Source organism: Anser cygnoides, chromosome 5, assembly GCF_040182565.1.
Source record: "Anser cygnoides isolate HZ-2024a breed goose chromosome 5, Taihu_goose_T2T_genome, whole genome shotgun sequence".
Taxonomy (NCBI): domain Eukaryota; kingdom Metazoa; phylum Chordata; class Aves; order Anseriformes; family Anatidae; genus Anser; species Anser cygnoides.
Window position 1 is genome coordinate 44,014,398 of NC_089877.1, and position 24,270 is coordinate 44,038,667.

The 24,270-nt window shown below is 45.3% G+C and overlaps 1 protein-coding gene across 1 annotated transcript in view; it reads left to right on the top strand.

The window, feature by feature from the left end:
- The first annotated feature begins 1,360 nt into the window (after positions 1-1,360).
- NRXN3 (neurexin 3) overlaps positions 1,361-24,270 on the top strand; it is a 1,012,648-nt gene continuing 989,738 nt past the window's right edge. Inside the window, exons 1-2 of the mRNA XM_066997130.1 lie at positions 1,361-1,600; positions 1,948-2,044. The gene's annotated coding sequence lies outside the window, so the exon portion shown is untranslated. The remainder of the gene's footprint in view (positions 1,601-1,947; positions 2,045-24,270) is intronic.

A 24,270-nucleotide genomic window follows, 5' to 3' on the forward strand; every position in this document is an offset into this window, starting at 1 on the left:
TTACTCCATCTTATCATTTTGGGGGAACAGAGATGCAGGATTGAACTGATCCCTTCAACCATCAGCAGCCATTCCTGGAAATGAATCCTTTTCTCTGAGATTGTTTCCTGGATACCTTCCGTAGAAAGTCTGATATCTCACAGAGACGTCTTCTCCTTTTCTGTTTATCTGCACTGGAACTATTAGGATCACAGTAGCTGCTGGATTCAAAAAAGCAGAGGTAGCAAGCCTGGTTGTATTGTGCCTAGTGCACCCCCCTCTCCTTCTGCACCATAGTTTCCTATAGCCTTTTTTCAAGGCTTATGGACTAGACCCAACAAGGTTGTTAAGCTCCCAGTTCCTATTTGTTCTTAATTTTCCTGTTGAAAGCTAGTCCTAAAGGTCTCAGAAAAGGTAATCCTTTGTTATACCAAGTTTTTGTTTGCTCCAGCTTGAAGCACAGCTTTCCCATGGGGAGATAATACCACACGTAAGGGACTCACAGTGGAGAGGTAATATAGTTGGGAATTTTTACCTCTCAGTCATATTTTATTGTAGATCACTTTCTCCCTTTGTAATCCCCCTTCGGGCCTCCTAATAAACCTCTCTCTCCACTTGTTTATGGACTCTCATTCTGCTTCAAAAATCTGGTAAATGCAGAAGCATTTAGACAGAAAATGTAGACTAAAAGCTGCTCTAAACCAATGTTTCTTCCCTTTTCTTTGTAAGCCCAGTGCACATTAAATGAAACTTATATGTTTCTTGAAGCTGCCTGTGTTATTATTGGAACTGATGCACATTCACTCCAACCAATCTATTTTTATTTGAACCACTTACGCTGCATGAAACCAAGCATAATAACTACAGTCAATATAGATATATTTGTTTTTATTTAAACTCCTAAGTGTGCTAAAAGCAATAAATGCTTTCCCCCCTGAAAACCAATATATACGTATAATAGATAGAAAATGTATATATCAGTCAAAACAGGAGTGACCAGTGGCCCACAGGGCTGCTCCTAAAATCCATCCTGCACCACCATTACAGGTGGCTGCAGGGGATGTGGGCGGCAGGAGCTGTGCGCCTGCTTGTGTCTGACCTCTGTGGTCACAGCCAGTCATGGCCAGTTCCAGCCAGTTTAGGCCAGTTGGTTCCAGTCAGCCAAATCTGATTCCACCCAGTCAAGGCCAGTTCCAGCCAGTCAAGGCCAGTTCCAGCCAGTCATGACCAGTCGGTTCCAGACAGCCAAATCTGATTCCAGCCAATCAAGGCCAGTTTCAGCCAGTTACGGCCGGTTCCAGCCAGTTAAGGTCAGTTCCAGTCAGTCATGACCGGCTCCATCCAGTCAGGGGCCCTTCCAGCCAGTCACGGCTGGTTCTGGCCAGCTCTGCGTGGCCCCACCATGGGACATAGCGAGCCCTTGGGAGTGTGTGGGACCTCTAAGCCAGGCAGGGCAGGTTATGGCTCCTCAGTGAAAGTGTATTTAAGATAGTAGATGACAAGCTAAGGGAACTATGATGCCAGAGCAGGGAGAGGAGGCAGAAGAAAAGCCCAAACCTGCTCTGGTGCCACAGGAAGAGGAGAGCAGCTGTGGGGGCAGCAGCCTGAGAGAGGCCAGGAGGTGCGACTTGGAGGGGTCAGGGGGAGGGATGGAGTGTGAGGTGTGGGAAGGGGACCAGAGGTTTGGCACAGGCAAGAACTGTTTTACCTACATGTTAGTTTGCTTCTTTCAATACCAGAATCAGTAATTAGAACTTTGTTAACTGCCAGTAAATTAAATTGATTGCAAATCCCCCCAGATCAGTAAACTGGTCTCGCTCACAACACCACTATACCTTTATCAGTGTTATAAATTAACTACTCCAGGGATGGGCTTTCACCCAGGGACACTGGAAGCAGGCTTCATGCAGGTAACAGTCATCCTTCTTCTGCTCTGATGGGATCTGCTCTTTTGCTTTTGTTTCTCAGGCAGCTTGTCAGTTTTCATCATGAAGATGTTAATAAGTAGAAGGAAAGCTTCAGGAGTGATCAAAATGGCTGATCAAGGTTGGTAGAGCAGCTCAAGGTAAAACCCAAAGGGTTCTGTATCTGTCCTGGTTGCTTTTGAAATGCAAGGTTACATCTTCTAGCCTGACCGCACACACCATCAATTAATACTTGCACAAAGTACAAAAACCTGCTTCTGCTTTTTGTATCATTTATCCACAAACATATAGTATGTCAAAGGTAAGAAATGCTATCATCTGATATCACTGCCATATATATCCATGTTCTGCAGCTCCTCCTAGAGCTCACAGACCATCACCTATGTTTCCTTATACTTGCCTATCTTTACCGTTAGAGTAACAGCTTTGTTACGCCTACTCTTCCACAAAGAGGATTCAAACCCTCTAGTTTGGTTACCCTGTTTCTATGCCCCTAGGCAGCATCAGTGCTCATTACCAGGCTCTCATTAAACACACTGAGTTGTGAATGGCATGTTTCCAACTGTGGCCTTTGTTAGGCTATTAAATCGTTGTAGAAAGAAAGCTTTTGGGGCATTTCAGTTGGCCAACAGCTGCAGCATGTCTGTATCCTGAATGCCACATGTTGTTCATTTGTTAATGTGACTTCTGTATTACCTGGAACTGCTTTCCTTATGTCCAGTGGCCTAGTCCATGCAGGTGTGTACAGACAGTTCACGCTAGTTGGTCACGGCATCAAGTGATGCACCAATAGTCTTCATTCAATGCAGTTTCTAGCTCTTTAGCATGTACCAATCTTTCAGAGACAGATGTGCATATTCAGCTACTGGATGAAAAAGCAAGTTCAGTGTTGCTGAGTGAACCTGCAGATAGCATTTATGAGCTATATTACTGTAAGCACTAAATTTACATTTTGACTCATTCACATGTGCTTTAGAAAACAGTATGCAGTGGACTATCGCTCCTTGCAGTTTGGGTTCCTGGAGTGGGTGACTTCTGCCACGTTCTGGCTTACAGAAAGTTCCTTGTTAGCTTTAAAAAGTGAAAGACACTCATATGCATGCTAGATGGGTTAGTGCATAATTAGTGTTCAGTAGTAATCAAAGACCTAGAGAGCATCAACAGTAATGTAGCTTTGGTTTGGATGAAGTCTTTTGTTTAGAGAGAAGGTTTGTTTTGATAGCAGTACCTATGCTGGCCTTGCACTTCATCATTGACCCTTTGTGTAGCTGTTAAGCAGTATGAGTGCAAGTATATCTCCTTGTGGTGAGCTGTTTTATTGTCTGCCTTTAACCATCTCCTTTGTTTAGTTTGAGGCAAAATTGTTTTCTGTTGGGGCTGATACTATCATACGTGGACACTTGGAGTGTGGAATTTGCCACCAGCAGAGGTAGGCATCTGGGTATCTGACTTGACCATCATGGTGCCGAGCAATCCAGAGACACTGTTTTTTATTCCCCTCCCCTCAAAAGCCTAATTTCTGATCTGTTACCCACCTTAGTACAGAGTGAGCCTTTATGTCTAACCTAGTGGCTCTGATGAGGGTTTACATCCTTACTTTGTCTCCACAAGAAACGTGGGCAGCATGTGCCAAGGTAAGCCCAGCTGTTCTCATGAACTCCATCAGAATGAATGGCTGGTTCGGAGTCAGCTGATGTACTGATGTCTTGTCCTGTTCCCAGTGTGCCACAACCCTCACAAACACTAGTGCACTGTGGTAATCTCCTTGTCCGTATTAGAAAAGGCCAAGGGCTGAATGGACCTTGCTGCTCATTTTGGAGAGGGTTTCCCTGGCCATGGAGGAAATTGGATGGTCTCTCCCACACAGCTCCTGGTCTGTAGAGAAGGTTTTCAGTAGCGGAGGTGAGCACACTGCCCAGCTTTGGTCCTGGAATCGAAACGCCTCTCGTGCCTCTGCTGTTTGCTGCCAATGTGTGCCAATGTGTGTGGGAGTCTCTGAGGGCTGATGTCTAGTGTATAGGCTCTGATGTCTAGTGTATAGGGCATAGAACTACCAAAAGCAGTGTCTGCCTGTGCTGCTTGGTCTGGGGCAGTCCAGTAGCAGGGCACTGCAGCCTGGCTCAGAAGCCCTCCCAGCCAGCTGGACACACGGACCTGTGCTCAGCACCAGCGTGAACACAGAGTTCTCTGTCTGTGCACGGTGTTGTAGTAATGGCACACCTTAGTCTCCCTCTGCCTCAGATGTCTCAGCTTTACAATGAATTAGATACTAAAATAAGTGGTATAAGATGGATGGACAATATGGCAATAACAGCAACCTCCAGGGGATGTTTGGAGGCTAAATTCATGTCTGGAAAATGTGCTATAAGGACCTAAAGATGGAAGAGCATTATTGCTATTATTGATATTGCAATAATGTCTTTGAGGCTTCATTTTGGGACCTGACTGCCACTGCGCTAAGCTCTCTGTATACCCATAAGAGAAAGATAGTCCCTGCCCCAAACACCTTTCAAAAGAACAAAATGACAATTTCTGTAGCATGTGGCGATTAACCAGAAAATGGGAGAGAGGACAAGGTAAAAGTGAGAAATCTGGCATAGTAATCTGCAGTCGTGACACACCCACTCCTTTGCCATTGCCATGTGTTAAAATCCTGCAGTGGTTCTTCATATTACCAAGTAATTAGCTCCCTCTTACAGACCAGATATTCTTCCTCCCTTCTGCCTCTCTTGGAAGGAAGAAGCTATACCCAGCATGCCACTGCACTTGTGCTGAACTCCAGAAAGAGTGGGAGGAACTCAGACCGTTAATGTTGGTACGCAGGGCTGACTGATCCAGGAACATCTCTTCAGGCACGCTCCAGACCCCAGTACCTGCCAGTTAATCCATTTAGCAGTGTTTTTCCATGTTTGCTGAGGTATTCAAAGGGGCTTTATGAAAAAGAGGAGTTCTCCGTAATGAATGGAAACAAACAAGATAAAAAGGTAGAGATAAGCAAAGAGACAGGATTCCAATCCTAACCTCCATTTAAGCTGAGTGGCTGTCAATACTAATAACGTAAAGGCAGCTGTGAAGTGTGGCTGACACACGCCAGGTAGAGAATGCTCAGAGACATCTGAAAATCCCATCAGAAACTGCAATGGCAAACGTAATCAGTACATCTGGAATTGTCTAATTCATTGGTTTTATATTTTCTTTAGAAGCTGGCAGCAATCCTCTGCACATAGCTTGTGCAGACACAGCTGTGTCCTTTTACAGTCCTCTTACCTCTTCTGGGTACTCTGTGAATGCAGGTGGGGGGTGATGCTAATGCGAGGTGTTCCTGCCCACAGGATCACTGGGTGTTGCTGCTGTGTGACACGCTTCCTCAGTGAGCTCAGGGGTCAGCAGCGGTTGAAATTGCAGACCCAGCATGTCAGTCCTATATGCTACAAGAATTCGACTTTGGTCTGTGCAAACGTGACGTGATGCAGGTCAGGGGGGAGAGGTGCTGTCGGAGTGGTGTGGAGGCCGGTGGCTGGAGTAGCTGGACGTGGTGTCGGCTGGGACCGCAGAGGTGTGTGGGGAAGCACAAGAGAGGCGTGTGAGGCTGTTAGTCCGCTGAGGGTAGCTGAAGTGACAGGGGGTTAGCTACGCCTTTGTAGGACTGTGCCCAAATATTGCTACAGCACAGTAAGGAACAGAAAACCGGTGGGTGAGGGGGCAGATCTGAGAAGTCAGAGGTTACAAAGGAAATGCAGGAGCCCAAACTGCAGCTCAATATATCCTCAAGTGCACATTTAGCAGGCAGTGGTTGATGACAACACAGGGATTTGGGGGCTTCACAGTAAATATCCAAAGCCATTTGCACAGTAGATTAGTGCGTGACCCAGGAAATCAGTAGGCAAAAAGTGCATTTTTTGCTGAAGCTTGCAAACAGGTACAACATCACAGTAAATGGATGCAGAATGAGCAGTGACCACCTGTGGCTGACGCTGAAAACTGACTCTGTTTCACACAAGAGACGCACTTCGAGCTACGCTGACGTGTCTGTATAAATACATGCAGTGGAGTTGTGGGAGAGATACGGTGTGTTCAGCTATATTTTTCTGACACAGCTTTGGCAATGGAAAGGGAGCCTCCACTGGAATGTTTGGCAGGATTTGAAGTAGTAGTGGTGGGAGTACCTTGTGAGCTCAGGGTGGAGGGCAGGCTGCTTCCAGTGTTAGACAGGGTGCTGGCCTCATACAGGGGGAGCAAAAGATCAGCTGTAAGGAAACGTAATTTGATTTAATGAACTCATCCACAGAAGTACAGGGCCAACATGACTGCTAAAATACAAACACTACAGGGAAATCCTTTATCAGTGACTAAACTAAAAGCTGAGGTGGGAGCGAACCACAGACCCAGCTGTGACAGAGCAGCGGTTCCTGGCCACCAAGCCATGAGCACAGCACAGAGCACTCAAGTGAGTGGACATTGCTAACCCAGCAACTCCTGACTCGTTCTGGAGAATGTATTCTGCTTCCAGTCATATCTACCAGCTGAGGGCCGGTGTTGGCACCGCTGTTGTCACCTCCAGAGCTGGTGAGGAAAAGAGGAGACAACAACGTAACACCAAGCCAGGTAGACAAGCAGCGTAGATGGGTGGCACAGGTTGCACCCAGGTGACACAGGTTGGTAAATGGAGGAGAGAAGACAGCTGTGACAACAGCTGAAATAGGATAAAAGGGCTGAGGAGGTCAGCTAAACAAATGCAGAGCATTGCTTCATTTCTTAAATGCAGCTCAGGTGCAGAAAGGTTCTTCTTGAGTAAATAGGGGCCGCTGCTGTAGCCTGGATTCACAAGCAAGGAGGATTGATGAACAAGAATAGATTTGCTATAAAGTAGTTTGGGTGAAGCTGAAGAGTCCTGGATGAGCAAGGCTGGAAAGAAAGAGACTGGAATAAGGCAGAGAAAAGGCAAGGGTTTGCTGGCAAGGAAGCACAGACTAGCTTTCCAGGTAACTTCTAAATGTGGTGATCCATTGCCACACTGGTATTGCAAGATCAAGTGAACTGCTGATTTCCCTTCCCTGGGGAAAGGGCAGAGCTGGAATAACTCAGCAGCCCTGTGCTGGTGTATTTGTTTTCATTTCGAACAATAATGATAATATGTCCTTCCTCTTGCTGCCCTTTTTTCTCAAATGTTTAGAGTTGGTGTTTCTGTTATAACTAGGTCAGGGAACCTAAGTAGGTCACGGTTACTCTCTAAATGTGGCAAATCTTGAAGCAAAGCTGGTGAGGGAAGACCTGACATTGTGTAAACAAAAGGCAGGAAAACTTGGCTTAGGGGGAGGGATGATCCCAGGGTGAAGCAGGGAGGACCTGAGAAACACCCACAGGATGTAGGCAGGGATCGGGGCTGAGGGAGTGAGAGGGCTGGGGAATGGGCTAGAACTGAGGGGAAGAGAGGGGCAGAGAATGGAATCACAGCTATGGGCAGGAGGAAAGCAGGGAAGGGTGTTAGGACTAAAGACTTACAAGGAGGGTGGTTAAGGCAGACGGGTGGGAGAGCAGAGATGTGTAGGTAGGAGCAGCTGGGAATGGGGTTGTATGGGGGAAAATGGTGGGGAAAAAGACTGAGATGTTGAAGTGAGAGCATGTGCTGGGGACTGGGATGAGAGTATGGCCTGAAAAAGAGGGATGGAGGAAAGGAGTGTAAAGGGATTAGTTGAGGGATGGGAAGCAAGACTAAGCTCAGAGAGCAGGGACCGAGTTTAATTAGAGGGTGAAAAATGGGAGACCAGGGAGTGTGAGAGAGAGGTGGAATTCATGTACTGGGAAGCTGCTGATTCCAGCAAGGCTATGGTGAAACCCTCGTTGTGTGCCTTCCCTCCTCTCCCTGGGAAGAGAGGCACGTTGAAGGCGAAAGTCATGAAAGGGAAAGGTGTCCTAAGTCTGCCCCTGCTTTATAGTTGTCCTTCATTTTGTGTGGGATTTGTTCACTTTGGTGTTCAAGTTCTGACTTCCATCCGAAGTTTGCTGCTCATTTGCTGGAGTCATGAAAATATCTTTTCCCTCAAAACTGAAGAATAATAACGCTGCAGCAATAGGAAGAGCTATTAACACTAAAAGGAGAAACCCTCAGGATTTGAAAATTAATCATTTTTCGTGTGCCTAATTTTGGGCCTCTGTCATGCAGCATCTTGCACATTTGGGGTTGGCAGGTTGAAAACGATGCGTGCTCCCTGTGCTGCCCTGCAGGACACCTCAGGCTAACATTCCATGGAAATGAGGAGACTTGGTTCCCCCATCTGCAGCATCTCACTGTTATCAAAGTGCAAATGTGGCATGGGTGCAAAATCAATGCAGGCTGAACGTACTGCGTGGGGCGTTCTGGGTGCGTTCCACGTGCTGGGAAATACTTCTTTCTGGACCCAGCAGGACACTGCATTTCATCGTATTTGGTGGTCTCCTGGGCAGCGTACGCGTGTGCTCAGCCTGGCTCCCCCAGTTCCTCCCTTGATAATGTTTGTGCTGTCCCATTATAGCATGCATGCAGTTGCTCAGAGGACAGTTAGGGTAGCAGCCTGCAGGGAGGCATGTCCGGCTTTACTGCTACTGTCTGTAAGGTCCTCTGGGGTAGTGTCCGCCGTGGTGTTGCGGTTTAACCCGGCTGGCAGCTAAACACCACACAGCCGTTCGCTCACCCTCCCCCCTCCCTCTCTGGGATGGGGAGAGAAACGGGAAAGTGAAGCCGGTGAGTTGAGATAAAGACAGTTTATTAAGACAGGAATATAATAATAACAATAATAATAATAGTGATAATGATAATAGTATTAATAATAATAATGTGTAAGAAACAAGTGATGCACAATGCAATTGCTCACCACCCGCTGACCGATGCCCAGCCTATCCCCGAGCAGCCGGCCCCCACCCCGGCCAGCCACCCCTATATATTGTTTAGCATGACGCCAGATGGTATGGAATACCCCTTTGGCCAGTTTGGGTCAGCTGTCCTGGGTCTGTCCCCTCCCAGCTCCTGCTGCACCCCCAGCCTGCTCGCTGGCAGGACAGAGCAAGAAGCCGAAAAGTCCTTGGCCTGGTGTAAACACTGCTCTGCAACAATTAAAACATCAGCATGTTATCAGCGCTCTTCTCATCCTAATCCAAAACATAGCACCCTACCAGCTACTATGAGGGAAAATTAACTCTGTCCTAACTGGAACCAGGACATGTGGGACAGCCTGAGCTGTCATTTATGGCTTGAGCACAGAGATCTGCAGCACCTGAGCCCTTATCCCACAGCCCTGACTGCTGTGCTTCCCCTAGCAATACTGAGAGTGTTTTAATTTTCTTCTGTGGGGAGTATTAGTCCTGACTTAGCTGCTGATCAAATCATAGCCGCTTTAGCCTTTTCTGTTTGTTTTGCATAGCTGTTACATGCAGTTCTATAGAATTTTACCTCTTAAGGCTAAGAGCAGTGGATTTGGATGAGAGGGAAGAAGGACAAAAAGGAAATACTTGTTGAGGAGAGTGTCTGTTCATTAATGATACCAACCTGATAAGCCTTTCTTTCCCTTCTGATTAGTAGAGGTGTTGCTGTGAAGGGGATATGCGGCTTTGATTCTAGCAGCAAAATGCACTGATCACCTCTGGGCCATTGGCAGTTCTTGTCTGCAAGATCTGTCAAGTTACCTCTGTATAAATGCTGGAAACAGATGCAATCAGTTGGAGTCAGTATGAAAATAGTTACACGGAACTGGTGGGGCACAGTGCTGTAATATTAATAAAGATTCCGTGCACGGTCTAGTCTGACATTATCCTCACGTACCAGTATATACATCCTCCAAGAACAGGGGAAGAAAAGCTTTAGGATTATTTACTTTTTAAATGTTCTTTTTAAGTGGAATCTGCGTGAATTCAGGAGCAAGATGGGGCATGTACTTTTCACTCAAGTAAAACAGTTTTGTCTGCAATATTCAGATGGATAGAGAACGAAGTCAGGTTCTTATTACAGAACGCTGCAGATGTCTTGGACGGAGATGGTCTTCAGGACAAATGAAGCCTCTAGGACAATTCTAGCTTGACTGTATTTCCAAAACTATAATTTGATGACATACTCTAGTGACCAGGTTAAGAGCATTAGGTGAGAGTTTTAAAAAGTGCAAAACAAAATATTTTCCCCACTTATATTGGAGCAGTAACTGCATTGTTCGAGGGGGAAAATTTTCCTCAATAATTTAATATACTAGGAAAATGGAACTAATTGTTTAAATACCTTTTGGGGTATGTGCTTCTAGCCATTTGATCTTGTTCTTCATCCCAGATATTTCTACTGAACATGAATGCTTACATTGATTTAAAAAAACAACAACAACAACAAAACAAACAAAAAAAAACAGACAACAACAACAAAAAAAACAGTAAAAGAATTTTTGGGTGGTGGTGGAGTCTGTCTGGAGTAAAAATATTGTGGTTAGAGATTTTTCCAAATACTTCGTTGTTTGAAATGCCATGGAATTGTGTAGAAAGTGGGATGTTGAAGTGAAGCTGGGAATTAATGCCCCATCTTTGTATTTTTTTTGATGCAAATTTTGTGAAGTTGGTAGAAATTTCAAGAACTGTGATGACAGCATTTGATTTATTATAACCCCTACTATTATTATTATTGTCAGTGTTAAGCTTTGCCTGTCTGCTTTCTTCTGAGCGCACATTAAGAACAAGGGCCACTCTGGGACTTCACAGCCGAGTTCAGACAGCAGCAAAGTGGTGTAGTTACATGCATCAGACATGAGGAAGGTTCACAACTGTGATGAGGCAGACGCCTGGGATTTGCAATGGGCAGGACCAGTGAAATCTTTCAGGGTACTGATACCTGTCAAACAGGACCAACAGTCAGTGAAGTACAGAATAGTGCTGTGCTTTCTGGGTGGAGGACTGTAGCAGTTCTCAGAGTTGGTCTTGTTTCTCTTTCTTTCCTCTGTGTTTTGGTCTCCTCACTGCCATTCATCTTGTTTGTTCCAAAATCAAACACAGAGTTCAGACCCAGCTGGGCTGAGTCTCCACCTGGATAAATCTCTCTCTTCTTCTCCCAGCTCCCCAACATTTCCTTTACCTGCTCATCTTGGTGCCTTCACAGCCTCCCACCCAATCCCACTTCCACAGCTGCTCACCATGCACTGCTGCCCGGACATCTTTCTGACAGCCTGTTGCCTCCCAAAGGAGGCTTTATGGGGTGGGTATAGTGCCCCCTACATTTCCTCTCCAGTTCTGGAGAGACAGTGGTAATGTGTTCTGTGTCACTCCTATCTTCAGGAAGAGTCAAAAGAGAAGGACTACAGGCAAGTCACCCTCACCTAGATCCCTGTGATGGTGATGGAGCAGCTAATCCTGCAAACTATTTCCAAGCTTACAAACCGCAAGAAAATGATCGAGAGTAGTTGGCTGGTTTGGTAGATGAGGAGAGAGCAGTGGACATTGTCCGCCTGGACATCAATAAGGCTTTTGGCACTGTCTCCCATACGATCCTCAGCGCCACTGTTGAAGCATGGGCTGGGTGAGCAGGCAGGGAGGTGGACTGAAACCTGGCTGACCAGCTGGGCCCAGAGTGGGTGATCAGTGGCACGAAGACTAGTTGAAGGCCAGTAACTAGCAGTGTGTGCTCAGGTCAGCACGGGGTCTAGTCCTGTTTAACATATTCTTTAATTTAAAGCTGGATGGTGGAGCAGAATTCACGCTTAGCAAGTATGCAGATGATACAAAACTGGGAGGAGTGGCTGCCATGGCAGAGGGTCGTGCTGCCCCCCAGTGGGACCTCAACAGGCTGGAGAAAGGGAGCCTCAAGAAGCTCAGAAAGCGGAGGGGCGAAGTCCTGCCCCTGGGGAGGAACCACCCCAGGCACCAGTACGTGCTGGGGTCTGAATGGTTGGAAAAAGGCCCTGCGGTCCAGGTGGACACCAAATTGAACATGAGCCCACAACGTGCCCTTTCCACAAAGAAGGCTAATGGTATCCTGGGCTGCAGTAGGAGTGTTGCCAGCAGACTGAAGGTAGTGATCCTTCTTCCCCTCTACTCAGCACTGGTGAGGCCACACCTGGAGCGCTGCATCCAGTTCTGGGCTCCCAAGTACAAGGAAGACATGGGCCTACTGGGGAGAGTCCAGCAAAGGCCCATGAAAATGACTGAGGGACTGAAACACCTCTCCTGTGAGGAAAGGATGAAGTCTGGGACTGTTTTAGCCTGGAGAAGAGAACGCTTGGGGCGATCTAGTCGATGTGCACGAATACATGAAAGGAGGATGCAAAGTGACTAGAGCCAGGCTCTTTGCAGTTGTGTCCAGTGACAGGACAAGAGCCAATGGGCACGAAGTGAAACACAAGAGGAACCATCTGCATGTACGGAAACACTATTTTACTGTGTGGGTTACTGAGCACTGACACAGGTTGTCCAGAGAAGTTTAGGAGTCTCCCTTCTTGGAGATATTCAAAATCTGCTTGGACGTAGTTGCCTGCTCTAGGTGGTCCTGCTTGAGCAGGTGAGTTGAACAAGATGACTTCTAGATGTCCCTTCCAGCCTCAGCTATTCTGTGATTCTGTGGAAAAAGCCACAATGAGCCAGGGCAGGTGAGGCCAAATCAGGCTTCAAAGAGCAGGTCAGAGGGAGACAGTGCACATCACAACCTAGCAATGGTAATACTGTTTGCTATCAGGAAGCCAGGATAGCTGTGCCACTGAGGTATCACCAGCTGAGATGATGGTTTCCTTTTTGAAAGACTTAGGTAGAAAGTTTTTTAGGGAGACAGATGAAGAAAACATGTTAAACTCAAGGAAAGGGATAAGTCTGATCATATGGAGCAGCAGGAAGCATCTGCAAAGGAAAGAGAAGGAAGGTTAAATGAGGGTACTTAGCAGGAGTTGGTATAGAGAGCAAGAAGAAAGGAAGGTGCGGGCATGTAATTATTAAACTGCAACCCTGACAATCCATAGCACTACTAGAATTTTATACCTACTAATATGCCTTATGTTAAATTGTAAGGACAACTCTATGGTTGCAATTTGTTACTTCTGAGGATTAGACACTGTGTTGATGCCAGGTCTTCTCCTGGACTAGTACTATGCACAACAGGAGAAGCCTACGCAAATGTCTTTGTCTTACACGAGATATTGAAAAGGCAATTTGTAATTCTGCAGGTAGATTGTGTTGCTTTCCTGTTTCCTTGATCTCTATTTACCTGTTTCTTTGAAATTCATCCAATTCTTCCTACAGATAAACCAAACACGAGAAGTTCAGTTCATCTCCCTTAACACACATTCCTGCAGAGTGCCTTATAATACGCTCAGAGTTTGATCTCCACTACGCCAGCAGGGCAGTAAGATTTTGTGTTCCAGGCCTTGACCTGCAGCTCTGGAGATCTGCATTTAATTTTCAGCTCTGCCACTTACTTCCCAAGTGACCTTGTGCAAGTCATTTATTCTCTCAGCATTTAATTATCACCCTTTTGCAGATGAGAAGTTGACACTTCTCTGCCTTCCGGAGAGTAATGTGAGGATAAATTTATCAACCTTCATGTTCTGCTGTGAACAATGGGAGTTCGCTGAGGCAAAGCAAAGTCCAGCAGGGGAGATGAGACAACAGAGGGAAACAAAGCAAGGATGAAGCCCTTTTTAGCTAGTTAGAGATCTATCCTCTATGAACAGCCTATGATGTCTTGCAGGATTTTACATCAATCCAGAGTGTACGATGCCGTGACTGTATCATCCGATCCTTCCATAGAGTGCGGTGACAAAACTGGAGGTGGGGATCACGAGATTACTTGTGCTCTTTTAGTAAGTAGTCATCAGATGGCTCATTCGCTTATGTCACGTCTTTATGTAGCCTGAGCCTTTTCATTTCTGTACCTAGTCTGAGTCAAGCATGGAAAATGGTCATTTACTGAAATTGTGTTGTGAATAGGAGAAAATGGTGCAAAGCAGTGACATGCTCTCTTGGAGGGAGGATGCTCCATGTCAGTCTGTGTTGTCATTGTACTTCATTGCCCTAGGGCAGCTGAGCATTTGTGCTGTCACTGCCGAAGGACTTGAGCTGTGTGGGACGTCTTCCGTGTTTCCTGGGGAGTTAGCTTTCATTCATACAGGTGACAGCGGTGGGCCTGGAACGCATGAACAAGCACCTTGACCTGGGGATGGAGATATTAGAAAGTAGGTGCAATTTAGAGGAGCAGGACTTACTGCTGAGGTGTTGGAGTCAACTGCTTATGGATCTGCTGGACCACTGTGTTCAGTCACTAGCAGTATCCATCTTTCAGTCACTAAGTGCACACCACAGACACTTAACAGTTCAAGTAGTGCCTCCCTTGAATGGCTTCCAAGATCCACAGAGGACTAGCTACCCTTTCTTCCTTCATATCTACTCCTCCAAGTAAGAGGTTTAAGTATGTTAATGGCAGAGCTTTTGCTTTTCTTGTGTTCAGAAGGGTGGACTTCAAGTACCTTTTTCATCTTGCTCCTTCACAAGCAGGTGAGCAACCTTCTGTGTAGCTAGTGCAGGAGATCAAGTTTGAAGAAATTTGGGATGCCAGGTTGCATATGACAGCTTGTTTCTTTTTAGGTAAGGATGAGGGCAATTACTTGCCCCCAATATGGCAAGATAAAGTTAGATCGGGGCTGTCTGCCCGTCATTTTGTTGCCCACAGCTTTTATTACTGCTAAATGGGCCTACAGGTTTGCAGCATGTTGGAATGACACATTACTGACTGTGTGGATGAAAACATTTATAAAGAAGCAGACTGCCTTATTATGATTATTATTATTATTATTATTTTTCAAGTAGTGAAAAGCTACCTTTCCCACTGCTGCTTAGTATTAGATTAAAAAATAAAATCCTTGGTAATTGATTCAACTTCAGAATGATGTTCTGCTTTTTGGCTTCCAGGAAATGTGCGTAGTCTGGACATGTGCATTCTTAGATCTTTTGGAAGCCTTCTGATTGTGTGAGCCTCAGGGTTTTATAAGCTAGCAGGGTCCAGGATGTAGAAAGTGAAGTGAAAAAAGTAATAGAGATACTGGTGCCCAGATGTTTGAGTATTTAAGTGACTAACGGTAATCTATGTCAGTTTCAATTAGGTACCTGTATATTCTTAAACTGGGGGATCTGCTCTGGGGAAGCAAGTTTGTTCTTTATTATTCTTATTTTTTCTGTCCCACTGACACTTTAAAATCTCAGGGATTAAGGACTCTATTCCTGCGTCCTTGACCTGACCAGGCCCTGCTCCCCAGTTGCCTTCCCGGTATTTCCTAAGCTGGGGATGCATTCCAAGAAAATCAAGCAGCCTGTGAGAAGTAGATGCTGTCTTTACTTCATCTTCATTCTGGCTTCTCTGGAGTAATCCTGGAGGGGTATAAAACATGTTTCCCGTTAGGAGAAAACATGCTGTAAAGAAAGAAGCCTAAGTAAATATACAATAAAGAGATGAATAAAAGTGTCTGAGAGAGACAATTCATGGCTCTGTTAGGATCACAAGGAGATTTTGTTTTGGGTTTCTATAGGCCATTTCTGCAGTTCAGGGAATGATTGTTGTGCTAAACTTTACCTTTAAACCCCATGCCGAAAACAAACAGCCAGCACGTTCTCAGCCTATTCAGCACCTCTGTTAAATAAGGGAGCATAAAGAGGCGTGCCGTGGCTATTAGAGGTTTGGCACACACATGGTATTGCTGTCACTGGGAAAGGTTTTTATAAAATGTGCTACGGAGCAAATACGGCGCTGCTGCTAACAGTGAAACAGCCCCAGCAAAATGCCTTTGGAGCCCACGTGAGCTGTGTAAGGTAGGAAAACGCAACGAGACCTTCTGTCAAAATATTTCAGAGTGGGGGGTGAAGAAAACGTTCCTCCTCTCGCAGTGCAAGCCAGGTTGCATGGGTGGGTGCAGCTGATGCTCAGGCACACGCAGCAGAACTTGGCAACAGGAAGTGAAGTCACATGCTTAGCAGAAAACTCAAGGGCACGCTCGGGAGACAGAATGTAATTACTCAGTTTGGATTTTAGCCATGACACTGAGTTAACCCTCAGAGCAAGTATGATTTTATTTCTCTTCCATCCTGAGAGTTCCTAAGATTAGAGGGAGACACGGAGGATCCTGTATTTAATTTTCTTGATAAGCTTTCTCTGTGACCTGTATTCTTGCCATATCTGAACCTTAAAACATGAACAAATTTAGTTCCTCACCTCTGCGAGGCTGGGAAATACTTTCCCAGCTGCCTTTTCATGCCTGCAAGTGGTCCCTGAGAGCAGTGCAGGGCTGGGGAGGTTTGGTTTGTTCCTTGCACTGGGGATTACCGTTTTAGTTGCTGTCCTTTTCCACAAGGAAAGGACATAAATAGCCAGGTTAGGAAACAATTGGTAATTTAATGAGCCTCGGAAGACTTGAGGGGAGAAAGGGCAGTTCCCCTCACTGACATCCTTGTTCTTTGTGATCTCTTTTGAGATCAGGCAGAATGAGGGGCCTATCACTGTATATTTCATGAACAAAATATCAGGTTTGTTCTTGTATAGGGTATGGGATGCTATGCAGCTGGCCTGTCCCCTCTTCCTCCTGGCTGACAGTAGGATTCTCTGCTCAGGTAGGTTTTCCTGTTATGTGAGCCGTACCCGTGGGGTGCACATAGAAGGCGAAAGAAAACAGGCTTTCTAGGTGTTGCTTTTTGAAAGAGATGAGATGGTTTTCCCCCATTTTGCAGGCTATTTCCTGCAGAACAGCTGCACAGCTTCTCTGGAGCCTGCTGCTGGCCCAAGTGCCTGTGATCATAGAAATAGCTGGTTAGGAGGTGACCGAGAACAAAAAGAAAAGGCAGGTAAGGTGGGGACACCAATTCCTTCCCTGTTCCTCCCCTCCAAATAAAAGAAAATAATATATATGTATATTCAAGCCAGAGTACAAAGCTATAGATCATTCCTTTACTTTCCAGGTAAATGGACAATGGTTAAGAACGTAAGTAAGGACATACTTCAGGGTGCATAATGCTATTTGAAATGTTCCACAGCAGGCTTCCATACCCAGAAAGAGTTAGACCCATGGCAGTACATAACTTCTTCTGTCATGGAAGTGGAAGGAGTGATGTGCATACTCTGAGGTCAGGTGAGATCACAGGGCAGTCTTGACCCGAGCTGCCCCTAGCACCAGGGAATGGCTGGGCCGGTGAGTGCCATTAAGCAGGGACACACCATCCGAAACAGAACCAAGGCTCGTAGCTCGGGTTTGCCTGTTGAAACAACCCAATGACGCCGCAGTTATTTGCGGGAGCTCTGTGGTGCAGCCCGGGCAGCGTATGGTGTGGAGTGTGTGGCCTGTAGGCCCTTAGGGCCGTGCCGCAGCAGTGAGACCAGAACCACCCTGAGGAGCAGGCACTGCATTTGGCACCCTGGCGAGAGGTGCCGTCTGCCAGGGCACAGGCGGGTGCCTTGGAGCCCCTGGGTGCTTTTAGGAACGCTGGGTGTGCCACGTGCTTGCCAGACATTCGCCTGTTTGCAGAGCTGGAAAAAAATTAGTAAATTCGAAGCTCTTCACGAGAGCACTCAGCAAAATGGCAAGTTGAAATCTGCACTTGGGCAGCAATTTTCCTGCAAGGGTCTTTAAGCACTATATGAATATTAATTAAGCCAGCTGCAAAACCAAATTATGCCTGTATAATTGAGGTAGGTTTTGTTATCCTTTTCTAGATGGGGAAACTGAGGCAGGTGAAATGTATTTTGCCTCAGTCTGTTCAGCCAGCCAATATCAGATCTAGGAAATAAAGATTATGACCCTTATGCTTTCGCTAATAGAAATCCATACAGCTCCTACAGCTCTGCTCCTTTTGGTTTTAAGAGCTGTATTTCCTTCTCTAAACTACCATTCACTTAACTGATCTAGGTTGGCAAGCTTATGGCAAAGGATTTTCCAGCTAGCCCAATTACAGCAATTCTCACCTCCTGCCCTTCTGTATCCTGAGGTCTCCTAGTGTTCTGAAAGGGATAAGAGGCAGTCACTAGCCTTATTTCAGTTGCACATCAGTACCTGTGTGGTGCTGGGTTTGTTATTCTTAGTCTTGGAAATTTTAATTTGCAGCAACAACTTGCACCCTTAATGCTTAGAAATACATAAATGTTTACGTTGCTTTGCACTCAATTGTCAGGCATGTCCCATGCTGTTTTGTTGTTTCCCCGGACAGGTGGAGATGGAGCAGTTAGGCACTGACGGCTTCTGTCTGGTGAGCTGGCTCTTGATTGACTGATTAGCTTCTTTGTATGGCAGGCGCTTCTCTCAGCTCCTTCATTAAAGATGCATCATACCCCCTGCAAGAGTTTTTTTTTTTTTTCTCTATTTTATTTTTTCCCCTCAGAGACGGAGAGAAAGAGGGACAGAGAAGGAGTAATTGTGAATGTTTTACAGTAGGGAAACTTAGTATTGGAGGTCTTTAGAGATGGAGTGCAGCCAGGTTCCTGCCTCCAAAATTACCAGAGAACCCCCAACATGCAAAACTGATGCATGTGTCTGTAAGCAACTTCAGAAGAAAATGTAAAAAAAAAAAAATTTTTTTTTAAGGGAGTCCATTTCCAGTAATAACTCTCATGTCTCTCAGGATTTTTCCCCTATATCATGATATTAATTTTTGCCTGAGGAAGCTTTCTTTAGTATTAAATAGTTAACCTTTGGAAAATGCATGGGAAGGATCTGGAGAGGTACTCTTCATTTTACAATCAGATAAAATGGGGCACGGAGAAGGAAACTGGCCTACAGACATGATTGCATGTGTCTGGACTGTCAAGTTCCAGCTCTCAGTTGTTTAAGTGTGACACGAAACCACGCTTTTCTTCCCAAGGTGGGAGACAAGACCCAGGAGATGATCCCATTTCTCTGTCATTGCTGTTATCTGATGCAGCTTCTTTCCATGTTGCTGTTGATAATGCTCTGAAAGTCCCATATCTAATAGGTTGTCTGCCTGGAGAAGTGATACCGGTGTGTAAGTCTAAACTTAAATTGATATGCTAGTATAACTTCATTGTTTTGTTATAAGAGAACTTCTCTCAGATCATCTTGCATCACTCTGAAAGGAGTTTAAGCTAAGGAAAACAAAATAGCAACTCCTATTCTGCAGCAAGCATTTGCACAGGGAGTTATAACACTTGTTTGTTAAACAAGATTTCTGAAATTATACTGATAAGCCCAGTGAAACTGTTTCAGACAAAATTTAGATTGATTTACTTGTAATGAAACGCTTTATGCATTATCCTTGCAGATGATGTGATCTGCAGTGGTGGTCACTAGTACCACAAGTAGATTTAGCTGTAGTCCTAGGATTGTGCCTGGCAAAATGGGACAGGATGATCAATGTCTTCTGTCCGCAGGTCAGCATGCTAAGTTGGCTGTGGTTTGGAGAAGAGTAGCAGAAAACAGAAGTGTAGTTGGATTGGGGAAACCTAGAGTCTTCTCTTACGAATTTGTGTGTGCATAGAGTGATCGTAAGCTGTGCTTCATGTGATCGCTGTGACTCCTTGCACAGAGCTGAGCACAGTATGTTCAAGGCACTGCAGTTCGGCTGCAACTGACACGTGCCATGTTCAGGCTGTGATAGTTCAGACTTAACCCCTGGGGCCTCTCGCTAAGATGGTGACAGGCTAGGCAGAACTTTGTTAATTAGAACCTGTTGGAAACCTTTTCTTTTTTTTTTTTTTTTCAGATGGTAATAGGAGATATAGCAGCTGTAGACCCAGTGGGTCTTTGGGCTGTTTCTTCCCTTCAGCTAAAGGATCGGTTCCCATAGAAGGGTTCTGACTCACACTTGCAACAGGCCAATGTAGAGAGGCACTGCCTTATCATTTAACCAGGTACCCCCATTGTTTTATTGCATTTCACATCCCTGATCCGAAGAGCAAAAAGGTTCAGTGTCTCCAGCATGAAGTCTAGGGATCCAAACAGCATTTTGCCTAGCAGGAATATGCTTATTATAGAAATGTAGTGGTAATTCTGTATTAAGCCTGCATAAGGATTCACATAGCTTTCTGCATGGTGGGGATCAGGTCTACGCAGGCATTTAGACAACAACATATGGAGCTGTGTTGGGATCTATATGTGGTATAAATCTGAGATCTGCAAGTCTGAAGTTGTGTATTAAAATCGTAGAATAAATCCTGTCACTTCAGAGCTCTCCATAGTGAGGACCTGCTCTCCACTCAGAGCTGGACATTAGGCATAGGTACATCCTGGGATGTAGCATGATACCTGGTTTAGTATATGTGTGGAGAGCTGAGAGAAAGCAGTAATTCAACAGAGCTTAACGTTGGCTTCTTTTTAATTTTAAGATATGTTTATTGGCTTCTAAGAATGTTTTATTCAGTCATCTTCAGTCAGGGGAGTATTGATAGCGATGGAGCATTATGGAGCTGTATTTGTGGTGGTGTGAGAGGTGCGCTGTAGGAGGGCTGTGAAGGCTACTCTATTTTTGGGATACAAAATTGCAGTGCAAGTAGGAATGGATGGCACCTTGCTGTGAAATAATCTAACTTATACCCATTTCTTTACAGTATTGCCCTTTGAATGGCCAGTGACATGGCAGCCTGGTCTAAAGGCAGCTGCCCAACCCCTGCTCATCCATGTTCAATGCAGACTTTCAGCTCTGTTAGGAATCGTTTGCATGCAGCAGATCTTGTTCTCTGTGAGTTGCATTGGTGCAGTGCCAGTCAGCTTGGGGAGGAAAGGCAAACCTGCTAACAGGAGCTTTCGCTTGTTTATTGTGTATTTTTATCTCCCCTTCAATCTCTTTTTTTTTAATTTAAATATTTGATGTCAGTTCATTTATTTTTATGACAAATGATTTTTTTCATTCCAGAAACAGAAAGTGCTAGAGATGCCAGCATCACGGGGGCATCTGTTCTCTACTTTTAATTAGTCCTTTCTCCCCACTCACTTCCAGCCCATATAAAGAGCTGTGTGACTTTTTTTTTTTAAAGTACCTGTGTCATCCATTACAATGTACCTATCTGGGTGCTGTGCCAAAGACAGACCATCTGCAGGGTCTTAAGCACTGTTCAGGAATCAGTAGAAGCCCTTTACATGCAGTTTGTTCCAAAGGGTCAAAGTCCGTGTTGTAAGGTGTGTCCTCAAGGAAGATTCTTGTTTTTTTTCCCTCTTAAGTGCCAAATATCCATGATGCAGATTGATTATGAACCTGTTACTTCTGTTGCTATATTTAACCTCCAGCCCTGTGCTATCTGTCATTGGCCCCTGTGAAACATCATAAATATCATGTACCCTCCCCTTGCCTTTTCTTCCTAGCAAGAAGACCTGATGTTGTGCCACCTTTACCTGCAGTGCCTTCACACAGGGTCATGTCTCAGACTTTAAGGGGATCTAGGAGTACCTTCAGGACTGACCAAGTTGTTTATTTGAGATGTGATGGACTGTGTCTATCCTGGATGCCTTTATGCTTGCTACTCCAAGCTGGGGGCTGACTTGGTTGATGGAACGAAGGAAGGAATCCCTTGGGACCTGATGTCAGTAGCCACAGACAGCTTTTGATAGGAGCCTTATGCTGTTTTCAAGGAAAAGAAGAATGAAAAACCTGCATCAGGAAAAGGAAGCATGGAAGTTGGACCATTAAACCATGCAGGGTATCATGAGTTTAATTTGAGCAGGGAAATATATAGATGTAATGTCCCTCAGTTCGTGCCAATAGGGAAATTTATGAGGCTCTGAAAGGGCATCAGAAGAGGCGGTAGTGGATGTTGTGAATTGCATGGGAGAGTTTAAGTGAGGCAGTGATAGCACCAACAAATAGATCATGGGGAATAATCCTGCTCTGATTGTGAGGGGGATGGATAAACTATCACCTTAGCTGATCTTTCTCACCTGTAACTCTCATATGGATATGACACTTTGAAGTGCTGAGAAGCCTCAATATCCACTGAAGTCTGTGATAACTAAAGGCATGGATCATTCTGCAGCCAGCGGTATTGCTTCGGAAGGTCTGAAGCATCCCTCTCTGTTCTTCCTTGCCTCAGACGTAGCCCACTTTTCTGCGTGTTCCAGCACTCCATGTGTCTTGCTTGCCTCCCTCTCTGCTTTGCAGATGCTACATTAAATCTACCCGTGGACACTTAGAAGATGCTATGGAAATGTATTGCTTGCCTTCAGCAATAGCAACGGCCGGCTGGTCGCCTTGCTCCCCCAGCCCATCAGCTCTAGCACTGTGGTGCTTGTGTTTGCTGGACTGTTCCTTCTCAGTGTACGGAGGTGAACACATGTTCTGTATTAATCTTCATTTCAATGAAGTTGTTTTAGTTCATGCTTTATTGCAGCGCTTTGTAATAATGCATCTGTAATGGCAGCCCTTGGGGCAGCAGTCGCATGTGGCAGGCTGAGTGCCTGAACTGCTCCTGAGAATGACTCCAATCATACAGAATGAGGCACTCCCTGGTGCACCATCTGAATTTATAATACCAATTTATATAGTGCCCTAAAGCAAGCTTTGTATTTGGTCTGGGACACAGGGGCCAGGCTAGAGGAGGGAAACTGCTCTCCATTTTGTGCTGTCCCTTTTTCAAATATATACATTTGTCTAGCTTTCCAACCTGCCTATCTTAAAGCCTAGGCTGAGCCCTGGAAAGGCAAGAATATACACTGCCTCACGGCGATGGGAGCAGAACTGGTAAGTGGCCAAAACAGGGCTGCTGCCTCATGGCTCTCAGAGTCTTTCAGTGGGCGCAGAGGGGCGATGTGTAAAGAGATGGGCCTGCAAACAGAGCAGAATCCTGCTCTGGCACTGTTGGTTCACTGCCCTCATGCTTTTGTGGTTGGGATTCAGTGCTAGCTTAATCTCCTTTGAGAAAACAGGTGTTGGGACCCAAGCCACTTAGGATTCAGTTTCAAAACTTGGTTAGGGTTGGATTTTCAAAGATAGGTACCCAGTAGGATTTTCAGAAAACACTTAAATACTATGGATATCTAATTTGTATTAACTTTGAAGAAGGAGCATATAGTACTTTAAAGGTCAAAATCAATGCTTTAAACTTGCCATGGAGACATGCTGCACCTATCATTAAACACAGGCTAAAAGGGTTTTGTCAAAAATACTGTTCGCTAAGTGGAAAGAAGGTATGTTTTGTACTCTTTGGCTCCTTGGAGGATTTAGCTAATGCTAGAAAATTCCCACCCCCCAGTGTTTTATAGCAGCAGGGAGAGAATTCTTTCCCTCACCCTACTTTTATTGGAGTCTTGTTTGGGGTTTGTAATCTCATTTTAAATCTTCTAGTTATAGACTCACACAAAAATCAACAAGTATATTGTCATCTGAGAGAGAGAGCCTGTGTTGTCCTGCACTGATGTCCTTATTCCACCTGTGTTTCTTGGCTGGGGAGGGCGTCTGTTATGTGTGGGTAAGCAGCCAGCCACAGATAAGTGTTTGAAGTGAGATTGCTAGGGCCTGATCCTGAAGAATGAACACAAGACTAGATATAACCCCCCCAGTCTGACTGTTTCCTACATTGTTTGGAGTATTATCTAGTGCTTACAGCAGGAAACGTCCCTATCTTGTACCACTGATAGTCAGCAATCAAGGGCTCTACTTCAGTGTTGCTGAAGGGGTCAACAGCAATGTGGAGATAATACTTAATCTTGGTTGGGGAGTTGCTCTTCAAGGAGTAGCTTTTAGTACTCAGCCATACTCCTTGCAACATTTCCTGTTCTTACCCAAACCTGCTGATGGGCTGGCGTGGTATTTGTTGCTAGGGAATCACGCTGTTGTCATCAGATCATTAGTACAGCTCCATCTGAGGATTCAAGAACAAAAAGAGGACTCAGAGTTCAAGTGGAGGGGGTAATAAACACCAAGGAACTGCTGGGACCTAAAGCAGAGGGGGCCAGTGACATCTCAGAAACTGGAGGGATCACACTGAGTTAGAAGATTCAGCAAGTAAGAAAGGTTGGAGTTCAAAACTACTGGAAATAGTCATTGGACGGTTTATGGGTTACCTCTGAACCATGCCTTTGGTCTTTGACTGTTTTTCTGGATGCTGCCTGCTGGACAGCACAGAGCAGGGTTGGTGAATTCCACTCATTTTTTGCATGAGGGCCTGTAAGGCTGTAGAAATGGTTGTCTTGAGCCAGCCCTGAGTTAGGGTCTTGGTGGAATTGTTGACAACATGAAAGATGGGAATGGAGGTTTTTCTGTTGAGAGCATGTGATGGGAGAGTATTTGTCTTAGAATGAGGCATAGATACAATAGCTGGTGGTAGAGGTTATAAAGTCAGTGTAACAACCATCAGATTTTATACTGCTGCCTGAAAATGTGCAGCTTTTCTTTTTCTTTGCAAACTCGTGTGCAGGTATCATCTGTTGTTGTTATGCTTACATATTCCTAAGTGTAAACA